The sequence below is a fragment of the Chrysemys picta genome, chromosome 8 (genome assembly GCF_011386835.1).
Source record: "Chrysemys picta bellii isolate R12L10 chromosome 8, ASM1138683v2, whole genome shotgun sequence".
Taxonomy (NCBI): Eukaryota; Metazoa; Chordata; order Testudines; family Emydidae; genus Chrysemys; species Chrysemys picta.
Window position 1 is genome coordinate 28,069,523 of NC_088798.1, and position 23,802 is coordinate 28,093,324.

The 23,802-nt window shown below is 41.6% G+C and overlaps 1 long non-coding RNA gene across 3 annotated transcripts in view; it reads right to left on the reverse strand.

Moving 5' to 3' along the window:
* The window catches only part of LOC135972998 (uncharacterized), a 234,366-nt gene that overhangs the window by 36,584 nt on the left and 173,980 nt on the right, over positions 1–23,802 (reverse strand). Inside the window, exon 1 of one of the 3 annotated variants that reach the window (XR_010589669.1) lies at positions 2,346–2,444. The exons of the other annotated variants lie outside the window; for them this stretch is intronic. This is a non-coding gene — a long non-coding RNA (uncharacterized LOC135972998). Of the gene's footprint in view, positions 1–2,345; positions 2,445–23,802 lie in introns of those variants that run through there. 3 annotated transcript variants of the gene reach the window in all.

The window sequence follows — 23,802 nt, forward strand, 5'->3', positions numbered from 1 at the left end:
AGGGTCTGGGGGCTGCCCGGCAAACCCTGAAGCCGATAGCACTGGGGCGGCCCTTTCCCCCTGGCTGGGAGTGGGAGGGAGGAGGGGGCGGAGTTAGGGTGGGGAAGGGGCGGAGTTGGGGCGGGGCTAGGGGGTGGGGAAATGGGTGGGGCCAGGGCCCGTGGAGGGTCCTCTTTTTTTAGTTATGAGATATGGTAACCCTATTAAAATTATTATACCTAATTTCTAATTTGAATTTCTCTACCATCAGTTTCCAGCCACTGATTCTTGTTATGCCTACCTCCACTAGATTGAAGAGCCCTTTAGTACCCAATATTTTCCTTCCCTGAAGATACATATACACTAATCAAATCACATCTCATTCTTCTTTTTGATAAACTAAACACACTGAGCTCTGCAAGTCTCTCACAGTAAGACATTTTCTCCAGCCCTCAAAAAAAAAAAAAAAATTGTGGCTCTTTTCTGTATCCCTCTCCAATTTTTCAACATTCTTTTAAAATATGGATGCCAGAAATGTACACAATATTCCAATATCATCCTCACCAATGCGTATACAGAGGTAAAATCACCTCTCTACTCCTACTTACTACTCTGCTGTTTATACATTGCAATAGTCCTTTATGCCACAACATTGCACTGGGAGTTTTTGCTCAGTTGCTTGTCCACTATGACTGCTAAATCCTTTTCAGAATCACTGCTTTCCAAGATACAATACATTCTGTAAATATGACCTGAATTCCTTGATCATAGATGTATAATTTTGCATTTGGCTGAATTAAAACCCCTTTTATTTGTATGGGCTCAGCTTAGTAAGTGATCCAGACTCCTCTGCATGACAGCTCTGTCCTCAACATTATTTGCCACTCTGCCAATCTTTCTGTCATCTGCAAATTTTATCAGCAGTGATTTTATATTTACTTCCCAATCACTGATGAAAATGTTGAATAGCTTACAAAATTCAGACAGGAGATGGGTGTGGATTTTGACCCACCTATCTATCCCAGCACTTCAGGGATGTTTAGGTTACAATATTTTCATATATTTTTAAATTATTTGTCTGACTAATAGCCAGTCGTTAGCTTGGGGTTTTTTTTTTTTTGCTGAGTATAGCTGTAGTAAAGTGATTCACAAATTATTGAATACTAATAGTCTTAAAAGAACTATAACAGCTCTCTTTTCTGTTTATTGACTATCAGGTAAGGTTTTTGATATCGGGGCCCTGTACATTTTTCACCTTAACAAAAATAGTCTAATTTGGGAATTTGTTAATTCTCATTTTTAATAATTGGTGACATGTCACTCAATTTGTTGAGTTTGTTCATGTTCCTTTAATTATTTAGATTTGTTTGGGGGACACTTTCATAGCTACCTTCTCCAAGTCCTGTTTTAGTAAAAAGGCTGAAACAAGTAAGTAGAGACGTGAATGAAGGTTGTTTGGGTGCCTGATAGGAGAAAAGTAGCATTAACTCTGCATGTCCCGAGTTTCTAATATTTGAAGGTTTATTTATCTAAGTCTAATGTTTTTCAAAAGCAATATGCACCCAACACACTGATATGCACCTGTAAGCATAGATTCACCTTAAAGTGTATTCTTGATTTTGTTTTTTTAGCAGGGTTATTAAAGACATTTAAAACCTATTTAAAGGCTATTAATGTGTTTGCTCTAAAAACAAAAATATTAATTTAACAAAGCTTTTCCCCGTTTGTTGGGTTGGACTGCCTAGGTCCACCACCGCATATAGTTATGATCACTACATTCCTAGAAATGCCACATCAGGAACTGTGCTCTTGGAAAGCAACTCCCAACACCAATATCATCCTTCTTTTCACTTCTGAGCAATCCCACTCATTTGCTTTCTTGAGTTGTCTCTCTCCCTCACACATATCTCCCTCCTTTACCACCACCCTCAATTACTACACTGCTGCTCGGTGTTCAACTGCAGCAAAGTAGAAGTAATTAAACTCCCAGTCTCTCAAATAGCTGCACAGAATACTTCACAGATTGAGATTTCAGTCAGTCACTTTCATTCCACTGCATGTACCCAAAACAGACTAACAAAAGAACACAATGAAGTTGTCATAGGTTTCACCCCCACTCTGAACTTTAGAGTACAGATATGGGGACCTGCACGTGAACCCCTAAGCTCAATTACCAACTTAGATGTGGTCTTGCTGCCACCACTCCCAAGTTCTAACTCCTTTCCCTGGGTAGCCTTGAGAGACTTCCTCACCAATTTCCTGGGGAACACCAATCCAAACCCTTGGATCTTAACACAAGAAAAAAATCAATCAGGTTCTTAAAAAAGAAGGCTTTTAATTAAAGAAAAGAAAGGTGAAAGACAGACCTCTGGGAGAGATTAGCATACCAGCTTGTAGCAGGGTGAATGCCTGCTCCAGCCCTGAAGGAGTTGGAAAAGCCCTACGGAGGGCTGGGGAAAGGAGCAAAACCCCGGCTGATTGGGGAAGTGGCTGCAGCTGTGGCCATGCCCCAAACAGAGCAACTCAGCCAGATAAGAAGGCCAGGGCAGCCAGAAGCTGAGGAGTCTCCCTCTGACAGGAGAGAGAGACAAGGCTGGCTGTAGCGAGCTCACCTGGGACCTAGAGAGAGGCAGGGCTGGGGAAAAGCCTTGGGGGCTGGGAAGTCCCAGGCCAGCAACTCCCCAGGCTACAGGGCCTGGTCCTAGGCCCATATAGGTATTGGGGTTGCAGAGCGGCAACCTGAGGGTGGGTAAAGGCAGCCAGTCCAAACCCCTTGTTGCCTGTGATGATTGGCTGATAGACTGCAGTGTGCCCCAGGGCATGGGGGCTAGATGGTGACTGGCAGTAGCCACGACTGAGGTGACATTGGGATAAGGGGTGGGGAGACCCAGAGTGAGATTGGGGTACTGTCAGGGGGGCAGCACCCAAGCCAAGGGCACCGGGGTCCGGGAGGGACACGGGGGGGCCAACAACAGGTGGGACACCAGGCCTGCAGAGGGTGCCCTGGATGCTGGGTGAGCTAATTCCTGAGATGACCAGCAGGAGGCACTGTAGGGGTGAGTCCATGCCTGATCACACAGCTACTCTCACAGACAACAGATTCAAAACACAGAGGATGTTCCCCTGGGCAACTTTTAATTACACAAAAGAATACCCAATTTGATATTCCCCTAATGCCAAGACAAGTTACAAAAAGAAAATAAACAAAACCTATTTATTCCTTTTCTAATACTCACTACCCTGATAAGAGCTGATTCCTTGATCTTTTCCACTCCAGCTGAAACTGACCCAGACAAGGGGAACTTCCCTCCTTCCTTTTGAAACGTTTTGTTCCCCCCATTGGTTCCTCTGGTCAGGTGTCAGCTAGGCTAGGTAAACTTCTTAACCCTTTACAGGTAAAAGAGGTATTAACCCTTAACTATCTGTTTATGACAAAGTGAATACAGGATAGGGCAGTCGATGGGAGAAAGAGAGACAAGGGTTTTAAAACTCCCTGTGCCCAAGGGAAAAATGCAAGTCTTAGAGCACAGGCAAATGATGTGTAAGGTTCTCCTGCTACATTTCCTTATCAATGTCCCCCACTGGGAAGGATCACTCAGAGGAGTAAGAGGGCAAGTCAGATTCCATCCTGTTTCAGTCCATTGCCTCTCTGATGAGCAGGGTTGCCAAATTTCTAATCCCACAAAACCGAACACCCTTGCCCCGCCCCGTCCCCAAGGTCCCGTCCCCCGCTCACTCCATTCACCCTCTCTCTGTTGCTCACTTTCCCCCACCCTCACTCACTTGCTCATTTTCACTGGGCTCAGGCAGGGGACTGGGGTGCAGCGTGTGGGTTGCTGCAGGGCTCCAGTTCGGGGTGCGGGCTCTGGGATTGGGCCAGAAATGAGAGGTCAGAGTGCGGGAGGGGGCTCTGGGCTGGGGCAGGGGATTGGAATGTGGGAGGGGGTTCGGGCTCCAGGCTGGGGGTGCAGACTCCGGGGTGGAGCTAGAAATGAAGGATTCAGATGTGGAAGGGGGCTCCACAGGGGGTTGGGATGTGTTGGGGGGTGAGGGCTCTGGGGTGAGGCCAGAGATGAGGTCTTACGGATGTAGGAGGGGGTTCCAAGCTGGGGCAGGAGGTTGGGGTGTGGGAGGGGGTACAGGCTCTGGGAGTGAGTTGGGTGTGGGAGGAGGCTCAGGGATGGGGCAGGGGTTTGGGGCATGGGAGGGAGTTTGGGGTGTCGGCTCCGGGCGATGCTCACCTTAGTCAGCTCCTGGAAGCAGTGACGTCCCTCAGCTCCTAGGGGGAGGTGCAGCCAGGTGGCTCTGCACAGTGCATGCTGCCTCCACTCGCAGGCACTGCTCCCACAGCTCCCATTGGCCACGTTGCCTGGCCAATGGGAGCTGCGGAGCCAGCGTGCAGAGCCCCTGCTGGCTGCGCCTCTGCCTAGGAGACACAGGGACATGTCGTCACTTACGGGAGCTGCGCAGAGCCAGGTAGGGAGCCTGTGTTAGCCCCGCTGCACTGCCGACCGGACTTTTAACGGCTCTGTCAGCAGTCCTAACCAGAGCCGGCAAATTAAAAATCACAGTAAAAGAACTAAAAAAGAGCAACCGTGGCTTAACCACCATGTAAAAAAAGCAGTGGAAGATAAAATGTCATCTTTTAAAAAGTGGAAGTCAAATCCTAGTGAGGTAAATAGAAAGGAGCATAAACACTGCCAAATTAAGTGTAAAAATGTAATAAGAAAAGCCAAAAAGGAGTTTGAAGAACAGCTAGCCAAAAACTCAAAAGGTAATAACAAAATGTTTTTTAAGTACATCAGAAGCAGGAAACTGCTAAACAACCAGTGGGGCCTCTGGATGATCGAGGTACAAAAGGAGCACTTAAAGACGATAAAGTCATTGCGGAGAAACTAAATTTATTCTTTGCTTCAGTCTTCACGGCTGAGGATGTTAGGGAGATTCCCAAACCTGAGCTCGCTTTTGTTGGTGACAAATCTGAGGAATTGTCACAGATTGAGGTTTTGGAATTAATTGAGCAACTTAACAGTAACAAGTCACCGGGTCCAGATGGCATTCACCCAAGAGTTCTGAAAGAACTCAAATGTGAAATTGCGGAACTACTAACTATGGTTTGTAACCTGTCCTTTAAATCAGCTTCTGTACCCAATGACTGGAAGATAGCTAATGTAATGCCAATATTTAAAAAGGGCTCTAGAGGTGATCCCGGCAATTACAGACTGGTAAGTCTAACATCAGTACCAGGCAAATTAGCTGAAACAATTGTAAAGAATAAAATTGTCAGACACGTAGAAGAACATAAATTGTTGGGCAAAAGTCAACATGGTTTCTGTAAAGGGAAATCGTGACTTACTAATCTATTAGAGTTCTTTGAAGGGGTCAACAAACATGTGGACAAGGGGCATCCAGTGGACATAGTGTACTTAGATTTCCAGAAAACCTTTGACAAGGTCCCTCACCAAAGGTTCTTATGTAAATTAAGTTGTCATGGGATAAGATGGAAGATCCTTTCATGGATTGAGAACTGGTTAAAAGACGGAACAAAAGGTAGGAATAAATGGTAAATTTTCAGAATGGAGAGGGGTAACTAGTGGTGTTCCCCAAGGGTCAATCCTAGGACCAATCCTATTCAATTTATTCATAAATGATCTGGAGAAAGGGGTAAAAAGTGAGGTGGCAAAGTTTGCAGATGATACTAAACTGCTCAAGATAGTTAAGACCAAAGCAGACTGTGAAGAACTCACAAAAGATCTCACAAAACTAAGTGCTTTGGCAACAAAATGGCAAATGAAATTTAATGGGGATAAATGTAAAGTAATGCACATTGGGAAAAATAACCCCAACTATACATACAATATGATGGGGGCTAATATAGCTACAACTAATCGGAAAAAGATCTTGGAGTCATCGTGGATAGTTCTCTGAAGACATCCATGCAGTGTGCAGCGGCAGTCAAGAAAGCAAACAGGATGTTAGGAATCGTTAAAAAGGGGATAGAGAATAAGAAGGAGAATATCTTATTGCCCTTATATAAATCCATGGTGCGCCCACATCTTGAATACTGTGTACAGATGTGGTCCCCTCATCTCAAAAAAGATAAGCTTTCAACTGCTATAAAATAGTTGTACCTGACCATTTGTCAATGTAAGGGTTTTAGGAAAAGGTGACTTTACTGATGACAATGCTCCTCTATATCCCAAGGATGACCTGACAACAATTTTTGGGTCCTTACATGACTTCATTATACATCCATCAAATCATTCTGTCATTCAGATGTTTTTAAAAGATTACAGAAAAGCTTTGCTATAGAAATGGGGAGAATAACGTGATTAATTTCTGGAAGTCAATGAATCTGAAGGCATAAAATGATGCCCAGGAAATAACAAAGCAATATGTCATCTGATAAACAGATCACTGATCCATTATAACTAGACATTGATCATGCAATTCTTCTTTGGCTCTGTAAAAGAGACTAAAAAGAACACAGTGATCATCTTCAGATTGCTCACAGTCTTACTGGCCTTGGTGACACAGGAGATGACAATAGCCAAGAATGGTTGCTGTGTGACTATTAACAGCCTAGATACCAATTTCAAAATGACTCAAATTACGGCTGCAGTACAGGAAAACCAAAGGGAAATTGCAAGACACTACAAAAGATGTCAAAAATGAGCTTGTATAGAAGACAACACTTAGTGCAAATGAGACGCTGTGGAGTCTCCAGAATGTAAGTATGTTGTTTAAACAGCAGGAGGGTGATACAGAGCACAAAGAGAGCTTGTAATTCTGTACAATGTGTGACAAGGCGAGACATAAGATTTTCCTGAGCTACCATCAGAAAACCATAAAGGGTTTTTCTGTGACAGTCTTCAGATGTAGACTACCCAGGAAAGACATAAGATTTGCCACCTGCATTAAACGACCATGGTTGGGATATTTTACTGCTATACTTAGATTGTCAGTAGATGCCATTTCTCTCTTTGTATTATACTTTTAATATCAAAATTATGTAAAATTTGGCTCATACAAACTACATGTTGGCATTAAAATACACTCTTCCGCTGCATACGAAAACCTAGTATTTATCTCATTCTTTTTGCAATTATCGTACAGCATGTGTATATGTTCAGAAACAGCCTGCTAGTTATAAGAGTATATTACTGAGATCCTATGGATATTAACAACTGTCACAGGCCAAATGCATCCAAGGAAAAATGTCTATCTGCCTCCTGTTTTGACCCTAATTTTTTTCTACCATATTGATAAGAGTCTACAATTGTTTCAAAATGTAAATATAAAGTTTACACAGGTCAATGCAGATTGGATTACAAGTATGAACTACTATCAGAAAACACATATTTACAATTTGAATAGGCCCTCAGGTCTCCTACGTTCCTATATAAAAAGTCTGAATATTTTTGACTACTGCTGGACATTAAAACTCTTGTAAGAAAGCAAAACAGATGGTATAATGTAGCACGTACATTGAGCAAAAAAAGCTTTATTTTGATTTTACAGTATGCACTGGTGTCTGGTAGAAAATCAAGTGGACCTTCAGGTGCACAGCACCTCTGAAAACCAGGGTATAAGGGTCCAATTCATCAATACCTTGAGATATAGCCATAATGAAGTGGTCACCAAGCCATAAAAGCCCCTTAAAAAACACCTCCAATATGTGGAGCCTCCCTGGAAGATGGAGTGGCCTCTAAGAAGTATCTACAGTCCTGCCCCATGGGAGCTCACAAAGCACAAGGAGATGTCAGAGATATGTCTCAAGCAGGAGGATGTGTGGCCAGAGTATTCCCTTGCTTTGGCTGTTCCCTATCTGCCTTAAGACTCATAGCGATCTGGGACAGAAGGTTGGTCATCCTTCGGGGCTGCCCTAACCTGCACTGGGGACTGAACTAGACCTCAGCAATTCCTGGATAAGGGAGATGCACGCGACTTTCATTTGCTCCCTGTGTTGAAACAGGCTCTACATGTCTAAATGTGGGCTCTCAAAAACTGAAACATCCAAGATTAGAGGCCACTTAAAATATGTGCAGCTTAATCTCTGTGATCTCAGTTGCAATAATGATATTTATTAAGGGATGTTATTTTCCTTAATTAACTTATGTCTGTACTGTGCTTGGAGATCCTCAAATGAAGCATGTCATGTAAGTGCAAAGAATTATTATAAGTATAGCTAGAGCCTAATCACTAATTCAGCCTAACCTAAGTGCCTGTTCTGACCCTGGGCTATATATTCAGTTGAAAACTGCAAGGAAACTCAAGTTACTTGAGCCTTGGTGAGGTACATAACTGAAATACTTATCATCTGGAATCTGTATAGGTCATATAGTCTTAATAAATAACAACACATTTGATTTTGGTTTACTGAAAATTAAAAGGGCATTTGGGAAAATGCTGTTATTGTGAGAGCCTGTTTCACATTTGCCTTGGCAGTACTATAGCTATATAAGTGGAAAACAAGAGAACCAATGCTTTTTTTTCTCTCTCTCTGCTGTTGGTATTAAAAGAAAACAATGCAGCTGGTAACATTAATGATATCCTATATCCTCAACAGAGATGAAAGAAGTCAAACAAAGTTGTAATGGGCTTAACCATATGAAATAGCCATATTGAGTTGATTAGTTTTGTATCCAGACACACTAAATCTATTTTTTTTTTCAAACTATATTCCATTCTGCAGTCCAACAGGTCTGCAAAGTTTCAAGACATTTTGACTATTGGCAATGACCGTTTTGTTAACATACTGAGCCCTGCGGCAAAATGCAAAGAGGGACCATTTTTACTTTGCTCTTCTGAACTAAAAAGCCATGTGTGACTCTTACTGCATCTATTACAGTATCACATTGGTGACTCTATTGTTAAAATACTGTTGGCAACTGTATGGTGCCTGTTTTCAGAGATTTACAATTATAACTCTCTTAGACAAATGTCTTCTCAACTAAAACTTAGCAAACAAGATCTCTTTCCAAGAGGGATTTATTTTTTAATTAGACAAAAATCAGTTCAGCTGTCTTTTGGAGAGTCGGCGAGGGGAAGGGGGAGATGGTTGGATGAGGAAGACAAACAAAAACAGATTTTTGGTGGTTTCTGTCATTCTTTAGTTCTTCTTGAGGAGCCAGTGCCATGTCAATGTAATCACTAGTGTAACAAGATGCAACTTTTCATTTTTGCCTTCAACATAACCAAAACTCCACCCCGTTCCCACTCTGTAACCCAGCCATCTTGTCCTTTTCTCATGCAATACAGAAGCCAACTAGAGTCCCAAAATCTGTAAGCATGGAAGTTTCATGGTTAGTACCCTGCACCCAGCTAGGGTGCTCTCGTCCCATTCTTCCTCGCTTAACTACTACTGTAGACTCACAAAATTGCATTTACGTCCAGTCAAGCCTTTCCTTTAAAATTAAAGGCTACTCTGCAAATCTTACTCATTAACTTCAGTGATTCTACTCAAAATGAGTAAGTGCTATTCAGTTCACAGGACTGCAGAAGTAAGCCAACACTGGGCTTTCCCTTACACTTATAGTGCAGAAAGCAGCCTTTGCCCCATCCTGCAAGCATTACTCACATGGGTAATCTCATTGTAGTCAGTAGGACTATTGGTATGAATAAGTACTACTTTCATACATTTTGCAGGATCAGGCCTACCTGAACGCAGGACAACACAGGCACAGCAAAAGAAAAACATAGAGAATGTAATGCTCATTTTGATTCAGGATTAACCAACCTGGAGACTGAAGACCTCCATTCACAGAATGAACACATTACAGCAGCAGACGCTTTCCTATATTGGCTCAACACCATGACTCATCCCAGACCTGGAGTGTCATCTACAGGATAGTTCATTCTCTGTGCCCATTGTGACGCATAGCCAGAAAGGGTTAAATATCCTGCAAAATAAATAACCCTCAAAAAACGTAGGGAGATAGTGTTTGTGTTTTTGTGTATTTACATATGTATGAGTAGGGTCAACAATGTAATCAACAGGCCCTGTCTATGCTGTATTCTGATAGTTCAAAGATCAAAAGAACATCCTAGCATTTAAATTAATTGTAAACATGGGTTATCTCTGTATTCATCTCTCTTTGAAATGTATAGCAAGTAATCTGTGAATGGTGGAGGAACAAGCAAATTGCCTTATGTTAATTCTATAGCTGAGTACAAGTGATGGACCTCCTTCAAAGTCATCCTAATGACCTTTTGTTCCCAGAGGAACTCCCAACTTGTCAAAGAGGATATGAAATTGTATAAAAGATCCTTGGGTCCTGATTCTGTCATCTCAGTTCTGCTTAGGCTTCATCAGGGGAAGTTTGAGTTGCAAGATTGAGGTCCCAGTTATGCTGGTACGCCCTGAATATGATATTTGGACATTGGACTCTAACCTATGAACTGAATTCTAAAGGAACTCTTTGCAACTACAAAGCTCACCATCTATACTATGAATCTGAACCTCAATGAATTGAACTCATGTCTGTATGTATATTGATCTTTTAACAATACTCTCTCTCTTTTGTTTTTTAATAAATTTTAGTTTAGTTAATAAGAATTGGCTGTAGTGTGTATTTGGGTAAGATCTGGAATATTCAATACCCTGGGAGGTAATGTGTCCGATCATTTGGGATTGGTAGAACCTTTACTTTTATATAATGAAATAAGATTTTCAGGAATCGTCATCATATTTGACTTAGGTACCTGGATGGAAGCCTGGGGCTGGATAACTTTAAGGGAACTGTCTTGTTTGGACTTCTGAGTAACGAGTAAGGTAATAAAGAAGCTGTTTTATGCTGACTTGGTAAATCTGAATATTGGAATATCCACCAGCTTTATGGGGATTGTCTGCCCCATTCTTTGCAATTCACCCTAATTGAGTGACCACAGCTGGCCCCCACTAGGACCCTGGTCGCACCCATTCAGTCTCAGACCCCTCTGCTGAGACAGCTAACAAAGGTAACAGCCAGTGGTTTAAATAGTGTGGAGAGCTGTCCAGTGGGAAACAGAGACAACTAACTCATTTCACACAGGCCATATAGTTCCTGCTGTTCCACAATGTCAGTAGGAATAGAAGGCTAATCCACAATTTAAATTTCCCTCTTTTGTTCTTAAGACACTCATCTAGGGTGACCAGAAGTCCCAATAAAATCGGGACCATCCCGATATTTCGGGGTGTGTCCCGCGTCCCGACCAATCTTTGGGACCAATATTGTCCCGATATCCACCGGCAGCGCTTTTTTTTTTTTTCTCCGACGGCAGGGATTGACTCGGCTTTTTCTTTTTGTTTTGCTCCCCCCCATGTGTCCCAATTTTTTCTTTCCCTGATCTGGTCACCCTACACTCATCCAAAATGATCTTTTGTATTATAGCAATTTGGTTTGACTAAGAATGAAATTTTCTTTTAAGATAACATCACATACATGTTAGAAAAAAATGGTATTAGGAATGAGGAGAAAAGAAATTCTCCTCCAGTATGAAAGTGAGATGAGCAAAGGACTTTTAATCCAGAAATAAAAGAAACTGCATCAATTTGCATTAAATAAATAAATAAAACAGCCTCTTGGAAGTCAAAGCGTCACTGACCTTGGGTTCTATGATCATTGTTCAGGATTTAAGAAAAAGGGGCTTTTAATATGCCTTGCAATCCTTTATAGTTATGTGTATCAGACAAAAGTAAAATCCTTGTAACCCATTGGAAGGGTTTATGAAGAGTTTCATTTTATCTTCTTTTATTTACAAAATAGCTGAATACTTTTGAAGCAGAAGCTGCCACAAACACATCAAAAGCAAAATTTTTAAAATGAGTGTTTGTTAGACAAGTTTTAATCTGTTCTTTTTTCTTGTAATCCTTTTGGCATTTGTGCAATACATGATCAAAGACCATCTCTCCTTCCCGCTCCCAAAATATTATGGATTTTTTTTAAGCAAAGTAATCTATAGCAGTAGAGGGAAAACTATTTTTACACTACATAATTAAAACTAGGCCATAGGTGGTAGGAAGCAGAAAAACAGGGGCAGCGATTGAATCGAATTGTCTAGATATCTACATGATGAATTATTTTTTAAAAAGCTTTCAAGAATTCTCAAACCATTTCTCACTTTCCACAGAGGTGTATCAGGTTCTCATCACATCTCATTTGTTAATTGCACTGGCCAATATGTTCTCCATCTGCTCAAGAACAAGTAGAGGTGAACAATGAGCCCTGGTACTCTATTTTGGTGACATTTTTTCTTCAGCGTGCCCTGGCTGTCACTCTGCTCTGTATCCCTCCAAGGGGATAGGGAGAAATCATAGAATGTGCAGGAGATCTAATGCTGTTTTATTGCTCTCTGTATCTTTTTCAGTGAATCATGAGCAGCTGTTCCCTAGTTTCTGATCTCCTCCCTCCCAGTAATTATTATTTTGTATTTATATCACAGTAGTGCTCAGATTCCATTGTGCTTGTGTTGTACCTACAAAGAGGTATACACAGTTCCTACCCTGACAGGCAAATAATCTCAGAAGACTAGGAACATGTGAGAAATAGGAGAGAGTGAGACTACCAGGAAGAGACATCAGAGTATATGGCATTGAATAGAGGGAGGCAACTCAGGAGTCCAGATGGCTGCTGAAGACACCTTAGCCGATAAGATCCCCCAGAGAGTGGGTGTAAAGAAAACAATAAAGGAGACGAAGGACAGAACTCTCCAAGATTTTTGTGGAGATTTGGAAAGGACAAGAGCCCATCAAAAGATATTCTGAAGGAATGGCCAGAGAAGAGGAGAATCAAGAGAGGACAGAGTCATAAAAGCCAACAGTGGACAAGACTTTGAGGAGAATGATTAGTATGAAGGACATTTAGCAGCTAAAGGCCTGAGGTTCAGACAGGAGAAGGCCATTAGAGACTTTAGCAACAGCAACTTCAATAGAGTGAAGGGGCTAGAAGACAAATTGCAGGGGATCTAGGATGAAGTTAGAGGAGCGGAGCTTGAGGCAACAGTTGTCAATGGCATGCTCAATGAGTTCGGACATGAAAGGAAAGAGGAAGATGGAATTTATCTTTGATGGATATAGAAACCACTTGCAGTATCTTTGAGGATTATATTGTATTGTGTTTATGAATGGTTTATGTTGCATCGTGGGCCAGGGACTGCATGCAGTTCCATGGGGGGAGGGTCATCACAGCTCCTCCAGAAACTAAAAACAGTGGGGGGTGATTATTACAGCTCCAGAGATTGTAAACAGTTCCAGAGACATACCAGTCCTTCATGTAGTTTACATATACTGGTTCAGGCTGGGATTTTCAGAGATAAGGACACAAAGAAAGGGTTTCTGAAATTCAAAGGCTGAGTTTAGCAAGAGCCATGGGCCTAGGGTTACCAACTTTCTAATAATACAAAATCAAACACCCCTGCCCCATCCCCTGTCCCCACTTGAGGGCAGGGGTTTGGAGTGCAAGAGGGGGATGAGGGCTCTGGGTGGGGCCAGAAATGAGGGATTCAGGGTATGGGAGAGGGATCCGGGCTGGGGCAGGGAGTTGGGGTGCAGGGGGGAGTGAGGACTCCAGTTGGAAGTGTGGCCGGAGATGAGGGGTTTGGGGTGCAGGAGAGGGCTCCGGGCTGGGACAGGACTGCAGCTGGGGGTGCAAGCTCTGGGGATGAGGGGTTTGGGGTACAGAAGGGGACTCCAGGCTGGGGCCAAGAGGTTCAGAGTACTGGAGGAGGTGCGGGCTCTGGTGGAGATGTGTGGGCTCTGGGGTGGGGCCTGGGATGAATTGTTTGGGGTGCAGGAGGGGACTCTGGGCTGGGGCAGTGGGTTGGGGTGCAGGATGGGGTGTTGAATCTAGGCAGCACTTACCGCAGCTCCCAGGAAGTGGCCACCACATCCCTGCAGTGCAGCCCCTAGACGCATGAGTGGCCAGGGAACTGCGCCCGCTGCCCTCGTGGCCACAGGCACCGCCCCTGCAGTTCCCATTGGTCACAGTTCCCAGCCAATGGGAGCTGTGGAGCTGGCACTGGGGGGGCAGCATGAAGAGTCTCTCTGGCCACCCATATGCCTAGGGGCTTCAAGGACCTGGCGGCTGCTTCTGGGAGCTGCTTGAAGCTAGGGCAGGCAGGGAACCTGCCTTAGCTCCGGGCCCCCGCTGCGCCACCGACTGGACTTTTAATGGCCCATTCAGCGGTGCTGACCAGAGCCTCCAGGGTCTCGTTTCAACCGGGTGTTCCAGTTGAAAACTGGATGCCTGGCAACCCTAAATGGTCCTTCACTATGAGGGAGCAAATGGACAGGACATTCTATCACGGGAAGGCCCCAAATCCTGCAAAAGAGTTGGAATGACTTTGCCCAACTAAGGCTTCTAAGACTGATGGGAACTTTTCTGATATGACAATTAGTAAGTATGTAGGGCCTGTTATTATTTTTATATGTGTTATCTGGATTTTTTATCCCAAATAAACAGACTTTGCTGGGGGGGGGGGGGGGGGGCGAAGCTGTGTGGTAATTTGTAACTGCTGGTAAAAACACTGTCATTGTCTTTGGAGACAAAGCAATACACGGGATGGCCTACGGCAGACTAGCTTTCTGAGGATATCAAAATGTATGGCAGGGGCAGGAGGGAGAGAGACCTGGGTCTCCACCCAAGAGAAGGGATGGCTGGGAGCAGGCAACCTTGAGTGAATGACCTCGAGGAACAATGGAGGGGCAGTACAGGTGCAATTACCCTTGAAATGGTGACACGGGGCATATACAGAGTTATAAAGGGAATAAAAGAGGGCAAGGAGTTTAAGGAGGAAGAAGAGGCAGGGAAAGCAAGAGCAAGGGAGGGGATGGTATCAAAGAAGCAGATGGAGAAGTTAAAGGTAGAGAATGAAAAACCTCAGCATCAATGTTTGGGGGAGCAGGAGGAAAAGCTGTTAGGAAAAATGCTTAACATCTGTCTCTAGTGTGAAAATTCAGAGAATGGTAAAAAAAAAAATTCCCGTCAGAACATTTTAAAATATTATCCATTGTACCACCTCTAATTTAATGGTAATGCAAGTAACAATGGACAGAAGAAAAGAAAAGCTGAGCACTGGCAAAAATAAAATTCCTTTTTAATTAAAATAAGGTCAGAGTAACCATCACCAAATACTTGCTCTTGGTCTTTACCAGTCATGTAATAACCACCAGCTAGAATATCAATAACCTCCTACTTTGCTTCAGGCCCTTTCATGCGCTAGCTCTTCATTATGAGGCTGGAAAAGATCTTGAAAATGATGAGGTTGGAAAAGATCTTGAAACAGATCATTATTGCAGAAATATTTAGCTATGTTTTTCCATTAGTGTTTCTTTTTTTCCACTTTTTGTAAAAAATAAATAAATGTTAAAAAAATCCATCCCTTTTAAATATTGTGGCCAGAAAGTCCATAAAACATACACATTCTCATAGCTACTGGATGGGAGCTGTCTGTTTTGTGTTTCATCTTGCATTGATTTGTATTTAACTCCATTTTCTCCCCTACACAACGTTAACATCTTCTACTTTACCAACCAGCATCACTCCTGAATCCTTAGCACCTCGCTAATACTGCACCTTTCTGTATCCCTGTTTTGCTTGCCCACATTTTGCCCCTCTGGCAACAGAAATCGTGGGATTTGATGAGGAAACTGACAGACTTTTCCTCTGTGAACTACTTTCTGAGGTGGACATTTAACAGCTACTTTGTATAACTTGCTTAATAAGTGGAATTGAGGGGTCTTAGAAACAAGTGAGGTTGTTGCTCACCTCAGTGCTGGTGACAACTTAGTTTATGAAGTCAAGGTTAGGCAGCCAGGAATCAAAAGATCATTGCAGCTGCTTGGTTTGCTATAGAGGCTTCAATGTTGTGCTTTTATGTTTAATGTCTGTTCAGCAAGAGAGTGAAATATGGGGGTTCAGATGAGTTGAAACTAACAGTGGGTTTTGTAGTCTTCTGTCAACATCTCTGTAGCAGACTCAAGCTGACACTGGGGATGATCAAATAAATTATGTACCAAAGAAAGACCAACTGAAGGAGAAATAGAATCCAGCTTCACAAGAAAGATAAATGTCAACCAACTTCTCTTTAATGGGGAAGAGGCTGCAGTTCATGTCTCTTTTTCAGAGACAGTGGAGGAGGAGTATAAAAAGATAAAGAAAAAGTAGAAAGTGGAGAGCAATAAGACCATAAGAGATTAAGATAAATGAGAAAATGAAGTACTTGAGCAATAAGAGGTCTGGGAAATGGACAGCATGGATAGTTCTGTGAAAAAAATACTGCGACATTAATGAAGCTATTGAAAATGTTCCCCTTCCCCACCTCTGGATTTATGAAAAGTAAAATGTTGGGTCATATCCATGTGAGATGTTAGTATCATGGAAAGAAGCTATGACAGGTGAAAAGAGATGTTGTTGCTTAAGAACCTCTTCTCCCATGTTCAGGGGGAAAACCACGTGCAAGCCTGTGCCCAAGATGCAATAAATGTACAGGAGGATCTTAAGTTCCTTAACCCACTACTGCCTGGTAGGTTGACAGGAGTCCTATTTCATTTTACAAGACATTGGTCTGCCCAGGATAAAGTTGGTAGCTTGTACTTGGGTGGATTACATCTCTTCGCAAATTACAGCAACTTTTGGAACTTCAATAAACCTTCCTTGAGGAAGGCTGCAGACAGCGTCTGCATATCAAGGGCAAGAGTCCTTGACAATATACTTTTGTGAGAAACTTGCTGTCAACCTGAGCACTCAACTGACTGACCCACTCCTTCTCTGGAGGGGCACTGGTTCTAGCCCCACAGGTCTTCTTTTGCACACAGTCCTGCAGATTCCAGGGTTGGCCATCCATGAAGATGATTCCTGGGGGTGGAATGGAATGCCATTCTCAGAAAAGGACTACATTTTACATGGTAAAACTAGTGAATTTTTACACTTATCTTTATTGATGTCAATCGAGCACTGCCTGGGCAAAGGAGGAGGGCTAATGGATCTCAGTGCAGCACTGGGGCCTTAATCTTTCAGCTTTCAAGATCTGCATTAAAATACTTTCTTAACCACAAAGATCTTTGTGGGATCTCTCTTCCTTAAGATCCCTACTGGATCTTCATCCATACCACACAACCAGGCTACACATCATTACAACTTGCACTCAGAACCTCAAAAGATTGGGCCCCATTTTTAAAGCTTTTTAATTAATTTGGAAATACCCTCCCTTGACCCCTCACAATTTCTTTGTACTAATGCAGTACAACAAACTCAGTGCAATGGGAGAGCTACATTCCATTTGGAATCCAGTGAGTCAGAAAAAGCAAACATGTGAAAGCTTTCAAAATAGCACTTGACTAAACTTTCCTTCTAGAAGTTTCACTAATAGTCAGCTCAGACAGAAAAGTCCAAATGATGTATTTTTAGAGGAACTAATAAATGATGGGAAACATATATCTGCTTCTTTCGGTAACTGACTCATAATTTTACCTCTGTCTAAATTATGTGCAAGCCAAATATCTATCAGTCTCTAAAAATATTTATTTTGGATTTTATCAGAAATGTCTATTGTAAGAAAATGAGCTTTTAAAAGCAGCCAAAGAATAAATCATCAATACTTTCACTATACTGGAAGCCTTCAGTGATGGGGGTCAACAATCTCATCTGATTCAAGTCACCAGACTGCTGCAATACAATTGTACAAGTATTAGAACTCCAAGTGTTTAATTATGGTTAATTTACAAGTAAGCAAAACAGTGTTTAGCGGAACAAAAAAGGTCATTAGTATCTTACTAGGAAGCAATTAAAATAACAGATCAGAGCCATTAATCAAATCACAAAATAGATGCTAAACTTTACTGTAGAAAACCAAGATGCAATGATATATGTAACCATAGAGCTATATAAAGTATCACACATATAAGATGGCCTTGGAAATGTTGTGTATGTGAAGGAAATACAAGACTTATCTTAGACCTAATTTAATTTTGATTCTCCAAGTCCCAAATCTGCTCAGCTTATTCATACAGAGTCAAACTGAAGTCATGGGGCAAGAGAGTTTCTATTCTCATTGATTTCAATGGGAAAACTCAAGTTATCCAGAAGACAAAATTCATCTAGGGCTCTCCTTGGGTTGGTACAACTCTGCCCCACTCCTAATAAAGGGCTCTGCATTAAGAGCAAAATTAAGATCTTTGCTATTACTAAAGTTGGGGCAGAACTGGAGCACTCTGAACAGAATCTCACTGAACATCAGGGATGTTGGGGTGTTCATCTGAACCTTAGGTTCAGGTCCTCTCTGTACAATAGGCTGAACATAAGAACAGCCATATAGCATTAGACCAATGGTCCATTAGCCCAGTATTCTGCCTTCTGACAGTGGCTGATGTTAGATGCTGCACAGGGAATGAACAGAACAGGCAATTATCAAGTGATCCATCCCCTGTCCAGTCCCAGTGACGGTGACAGTCAGAGCTTTAGGGACACCCAGAGCATGGGGTTGTGATCCTGACCATCTTGGCTAATAGCCATTCATGGCCCTTTTGAATGGACCTGTCCTCCATGAATTTATCTAATTCTTTTTTTTAACCCACTTATACTTTTGGCCCTCAGAACATCTGCTGGCAATGAGTTCCACAGGTTGACTATGCATTGTGTGAAGTACCGGTACTTCCTTTTATTTGTTTTAAACCTGCCGCCTATTCATTTCATTGGGTAACTCCTGGTTCTTGTGTTATGTGAAGGGTAAATAACACTTCCTCATTCACTTTCTCCACACCATTCATGATTTTTATAGGCCTTTATCATATGCCCTCCCCTTCGTCGTCTCTTCTCTAAGCTGAACAGTCCCAGTCTTTTTAATCTCTCTTATAATGGAAACTGTTCCATACCCCTAATCATTTTGTTGTCCTTCTCTGTACTTTTTCTAATTCTAATATATCTTTTTGAGGTGGTGTGACCAGAACTGCATGCAGCATTCAAGATGTGGGCATACCATGGATTTATATAGTGGCATTATGATATTTACAGTTTTATCTATCCCTTTCCTTATCATTCCTAACATTCTGCTGGCTTTTTTGACTGCCACTGCATATTGAGGGGATGTTTACAGAGAACTATCCACAATGATTCCAAGATCTCTTTCTTGAGTGTTAACAGCTAAATTAGACCCCATCAATTTGTGTGTATAGTTGGGATTATGTTTTCCAATGTGTATTACTTAGCATTTATCAACATTGAATTTCATCTACTATTTTGTTGCCCAGTCACTTGTTTTGTGAAATCCCTTTGTAACTCTTCACAGTCAGCTTTGGACTTAATGAATCTGGAATAATTTTCTATTGTCTGCAAATTTCACCAATTCATTGTTTACCTCCTTTTCCAGATCAGTTGTGAATATGTTGAACAGCAGTGGTCCAGTATAGATCCTTAGGGGGCCCTGCTATTTACCACTTTTCACTGTGAAAATTGACCATTTATTCCTACCCTTTGTTTGTTACCCTTCCATAAAAGGACCATCCTTCTTATCCCATGACTGCTTATTTTTCTTAAGAGCCTTTTGTGGGGGACCTTGTCAGAGGTTTTCTGAAAGTCCAAGTATACTACATCCACTGATTCATCCTTTCCACATCTGTTGACCCCTCAAAGAATTCTAATAGATTACAGAGGCATGATTTCCCTTTATAAAAACTGTGTTGATTCTTCCCCAACATTTTGCGTTCATCTATGTGTGTGATAATTGTGTTTTTTACTATAGTTTCAATCAATTTGCCAGGTACTGAAGTTAGGCTTACCAGTCTCTAATCGCCTTTGGAGCCTTTTTAAAAAAGGGTTGTTACATTAGCTACCCCTCCAGTCATCAGAGGCTGGTACAGAGGCTGATTTAAGCAATAAGTAACATACCACTATTAATAGTTCTGCAATTTCATACTTAGTTCCTTCAGAACTGGAACACTACATCTGAACCCTCCGGAACTTTGGGCCGGTTCAAATTCAGATTGAGCTCCATACCTCAATTTTAGCACCAATTTTTACACATGCAGGTTAAAAAGAAGCTGCCAATATAAATGGGAGGCATTATTTGCCTTTTTAGAGCTATGTTTGTCTTTTCTGAGTTGTTTTGTGATCTACTTGAATTGCGAAACAGTGTGAGGAATCCTTGCCGATTAACAGAGTCTGTCATGCTGATAGTTGGTATACAGCTATTTTTGCTGCAGTTCATGCCCTTGCTGGTCCAAGCTTCCCCTCCCAATTACAGAATATTGCAAGCTCTCAGATACTAGGTGATGTGTGTGTTTATAAGCAGGGGTGAAAGTAAGATAAATTACTTACTGGTACAGGGGCCCGGTTATAGGCCCCCAGAATGGGCAGGGCCTTAGGAGGAAGGAGTGGGGTTGAGGGTCAACATCCCCTAGCCAACCTTTCCACTCTGCCTGGCCCACGCTGCCCGGGGCTCTGGTGGCGAAGTAAAGGACCTGAGGGTCTGGCTGCTGCCACGGTAGCAGCAGCTCAGAGCCCCAGGCCCTTTTAAATCACTGGGCCCCAGGGCAGCTGCCCCTTTTCCCCCCTCCCGTCTGCAGTCCTGGAGGGGAGGGGGCAAAAGGGGCAGTGACGTTAACGTTGGCTGTGTACAGGCCGGCACCGGTGGCCACTTCTCACCAGTATGCCATACTGGCCTGTACCAGCCCACTTTCACCTCTTGTTATAAGTAGCTGGCTAGGTAGAAGAAGATAGCTAGGTGGTTAGTCATTTTTATTTCCCTTTTTACCCTCTTCTTTTTTTTTCGAAGCAAGGGGAAGGTAGAGAGAACCAGAACTACAGAGATTTCTCTTTCAGGACCCAGGTTTTATCACATTTCATCTGAACATGGATCTATCTGCTCCATTACCCTTCCTCTGCCAGTGGCCAAAAATTTATATACAAAGGACAGGGGAAAGATATGCCAAATGTAAAATATTGCATAATTGGGATGGAATACTTTCTCTTCATCTTGGTGGTGATCAGCATACACCCTAAAGCACAATATTTGGTTGCTGCTATATTTATCATGCAAATACAAATGTTATGAATGGTCACAAAGTTATGTGCCAACAATTGTCATTTCTACTCACAAGGCAGTTCTTCTGACTTCACTACTAGACAGTTCAAGTCCCTCCTAGTGACGCTTCCCTGCTGGTTTTCACAATTTTTTTAAATGAACTGGGAGTTTGTTGAAGGAGCAGCCTTAAGCACATCAAGCGGGGATTCTCATTAGCAAATATCAAAGGGAAACCGCTTGTTCTATGCACACAGCATAGAATGTATCTAGCTCAGAGAAACGAGTGCCGCTTCCTGAATCCTCAACCTTACTTCTTCAGCACCGTAGTTTTCCCCAAAGCAATCGCCATTCAAGTTCTAAACCTGCAGGAACCTGTTTAGTTAATGAAAACTGACAAAATCAGAGTTTAACTGTTATGGATGCAGGCAGGAGACTGCACTTTTATATCACATGTTTTCAGAAATCTAATTAATATTCATAGACATTCCTTTTCATTTTGTAATATTTGAATTAACACTGGTCTGCATTCTGAGGTGATGGGGAGGGAGATGATCCATGGACAGCTCCCATCCTCACCAATGTATCTGGATATCCGTGGAAAGGCTTCCAGGGGATCTGAGCAAGGGGGAAATGACGCAGCTGAGGTATCACTATGCAGTTTGCTTCCCCCCCAAGAAGCGATCCACTGGATTTCATCCCTTCTTCTGGTAGTTGGGAAATATCTGACCCTAAAGCTCCTTTATATATGGTATCTGTTTGTGATGTTAAATCTAGATTACATGTCCTGAATTTTACTTCACAGAATTTTACAGAATTTTACTTCTTTTAATTTTTGTGTTTTTCTAAGTTCAACATTCATTGAATTCAGGATTCAGAAAAATTTAAGTTGCATCTTGTACCGATAGGTTTGAAGCCTTTGCCCAATGCACATTTGTTTTTGTGCTCACTGCTTCTGGAGAAGGTTAGCAGATTTGCTTCCTTCTCCTTCCTCCACTGTTTTCTGTGAGAGTTTCAACCTTCTGAATTATTTTATTGTATCTGTGGGAGCACGGTCCTCTTGCTTATTGACTGCCATCTTGTATTTCAGGCTAGTGATTGACAGAGCAACCAGAATGTACAAGCAGAAAATCAATAATGCGGGACCTCCAGACAGTCCACTGATGCTCTTAGAGGAAACCGGTTTACTGGTCACATGCCAGTCACTGATCAGAAAATGTAAAACCAGCCAGCCATGAATAGAAACAATGTAAAGACAGATGCACTGTTTCTTTGCATGAGAGGATTTTTATATTAGTTTCCTGTGTTTAAATTCTGTGATGTGTTTCTCTAAAAGCAGATGGAAGAGAGAGGAAGGATAGAAAGAAGGGGGGTGGAAGAAGAAAGAAAATTGTAAAGCTGTGCAGATACGTATGCATTTGTTTTCTCATTGCCATGATAACCTTCACCAATCCTTAAGCATTAGGGATTCTAAATGTAACTTTATTCTTTAACATAACATTTTACTTGTTCATGTATAAGTGACATGCATGTAGACATGAAAGAATCCAGACTTATTACTTGCAAGTTAGCATTTTACTGCTAATGCATTCAACCACCCTTTACCTTCTAGTTTTATGGTACTCTAATTATAGCCTGCAGGCCTTCAGGGGTCCTCTGCCACTTTAGCTGGAGTTCAGCTTCAAGCAAGTTCTACCTATTAGGACCTCCTGCTGAGTTATTGATTATTAAGGTAATGCACTTTTACTTCAGTATCTTTAACATAGAAATAAAATAATGAATCCTTTGCAGTGGGAATATTTTTTTTCTAAATGTATCTTCCTAAATGACAGCTCCAGAACTGTACGGTCTTTAATTTAATCCCATGATGAGTAATGTGTTATGTATTTTTTAAATTAAGAGTAGACACATTTTTTTTAGAAACCTTAATGCAAAATGATAATAAGTGCAGAAGTAGCTAAGAGGTTTTGGGGTTTTTTAATTTTTATTTTTTTTTTGGTGGTTTTTTTTTTGTAAGAAAAAGACATATTTCTACAATTCAATTGATATCAAAAAGAAACCAGTACAAAGATTTCTCTGTAGTCATATTTTATCCTTTTAGAAGCAAAAATATGCAGTGACCTTGGTGTTAATAAAATGTTCTACTTATAGATAACTGATCTGAAGAGAGGAGAACAAAAGGAAATAGAAACTAGCAGCTCTTTATTACTTAGATTGGATGGGCTCAAGATTAGTACTACAGTAGCATTTGTGACTTCACTCTATGAAAGGCCACAAGGTAAATGCATAAAAATGGCATGCAGGAAATTGACTTTGGTAAATAAATTGCTGGCAGAAGCAGCTTTGGTAACACCATAGAAAGCCTCTTGTTCAAGAATCTTTATAATAGAGCTAATCAGGAACTTCTTGACAAAACATTGTTTTCATCGGAAAACACAGATTCATTGAAACCAAAGCTCTTCATAGAAAAGGGCTGGTTTTGACAAATTTCCCATTTCAAAAATTCCTTTAAAAATGTTTTTAAAATGTTAAAATGTCCTGTTTTGACATTTTTGAAATGAAAAGTTGTATTTCTCAGTTGAAAATTATTTTTATTTCAAAATTTAAGACAATTTATAGTAAACAACAAACTAAAGAAACTGAAATCAAACAAAGCATTTCAAAATTATCAAAATGAATTGTTTTGTCTGACCCATTTTTTTTTATTTGGTTTGTGTAATTTTTGAGATTTACTTTTTGTTCCAATTCGGGAAAGGAAAATTTGTTTGTATCTCAAAAATTCACACAGGACAGGAAAACAGTTTCCTGCCCAGCTCCACTTTATAAACC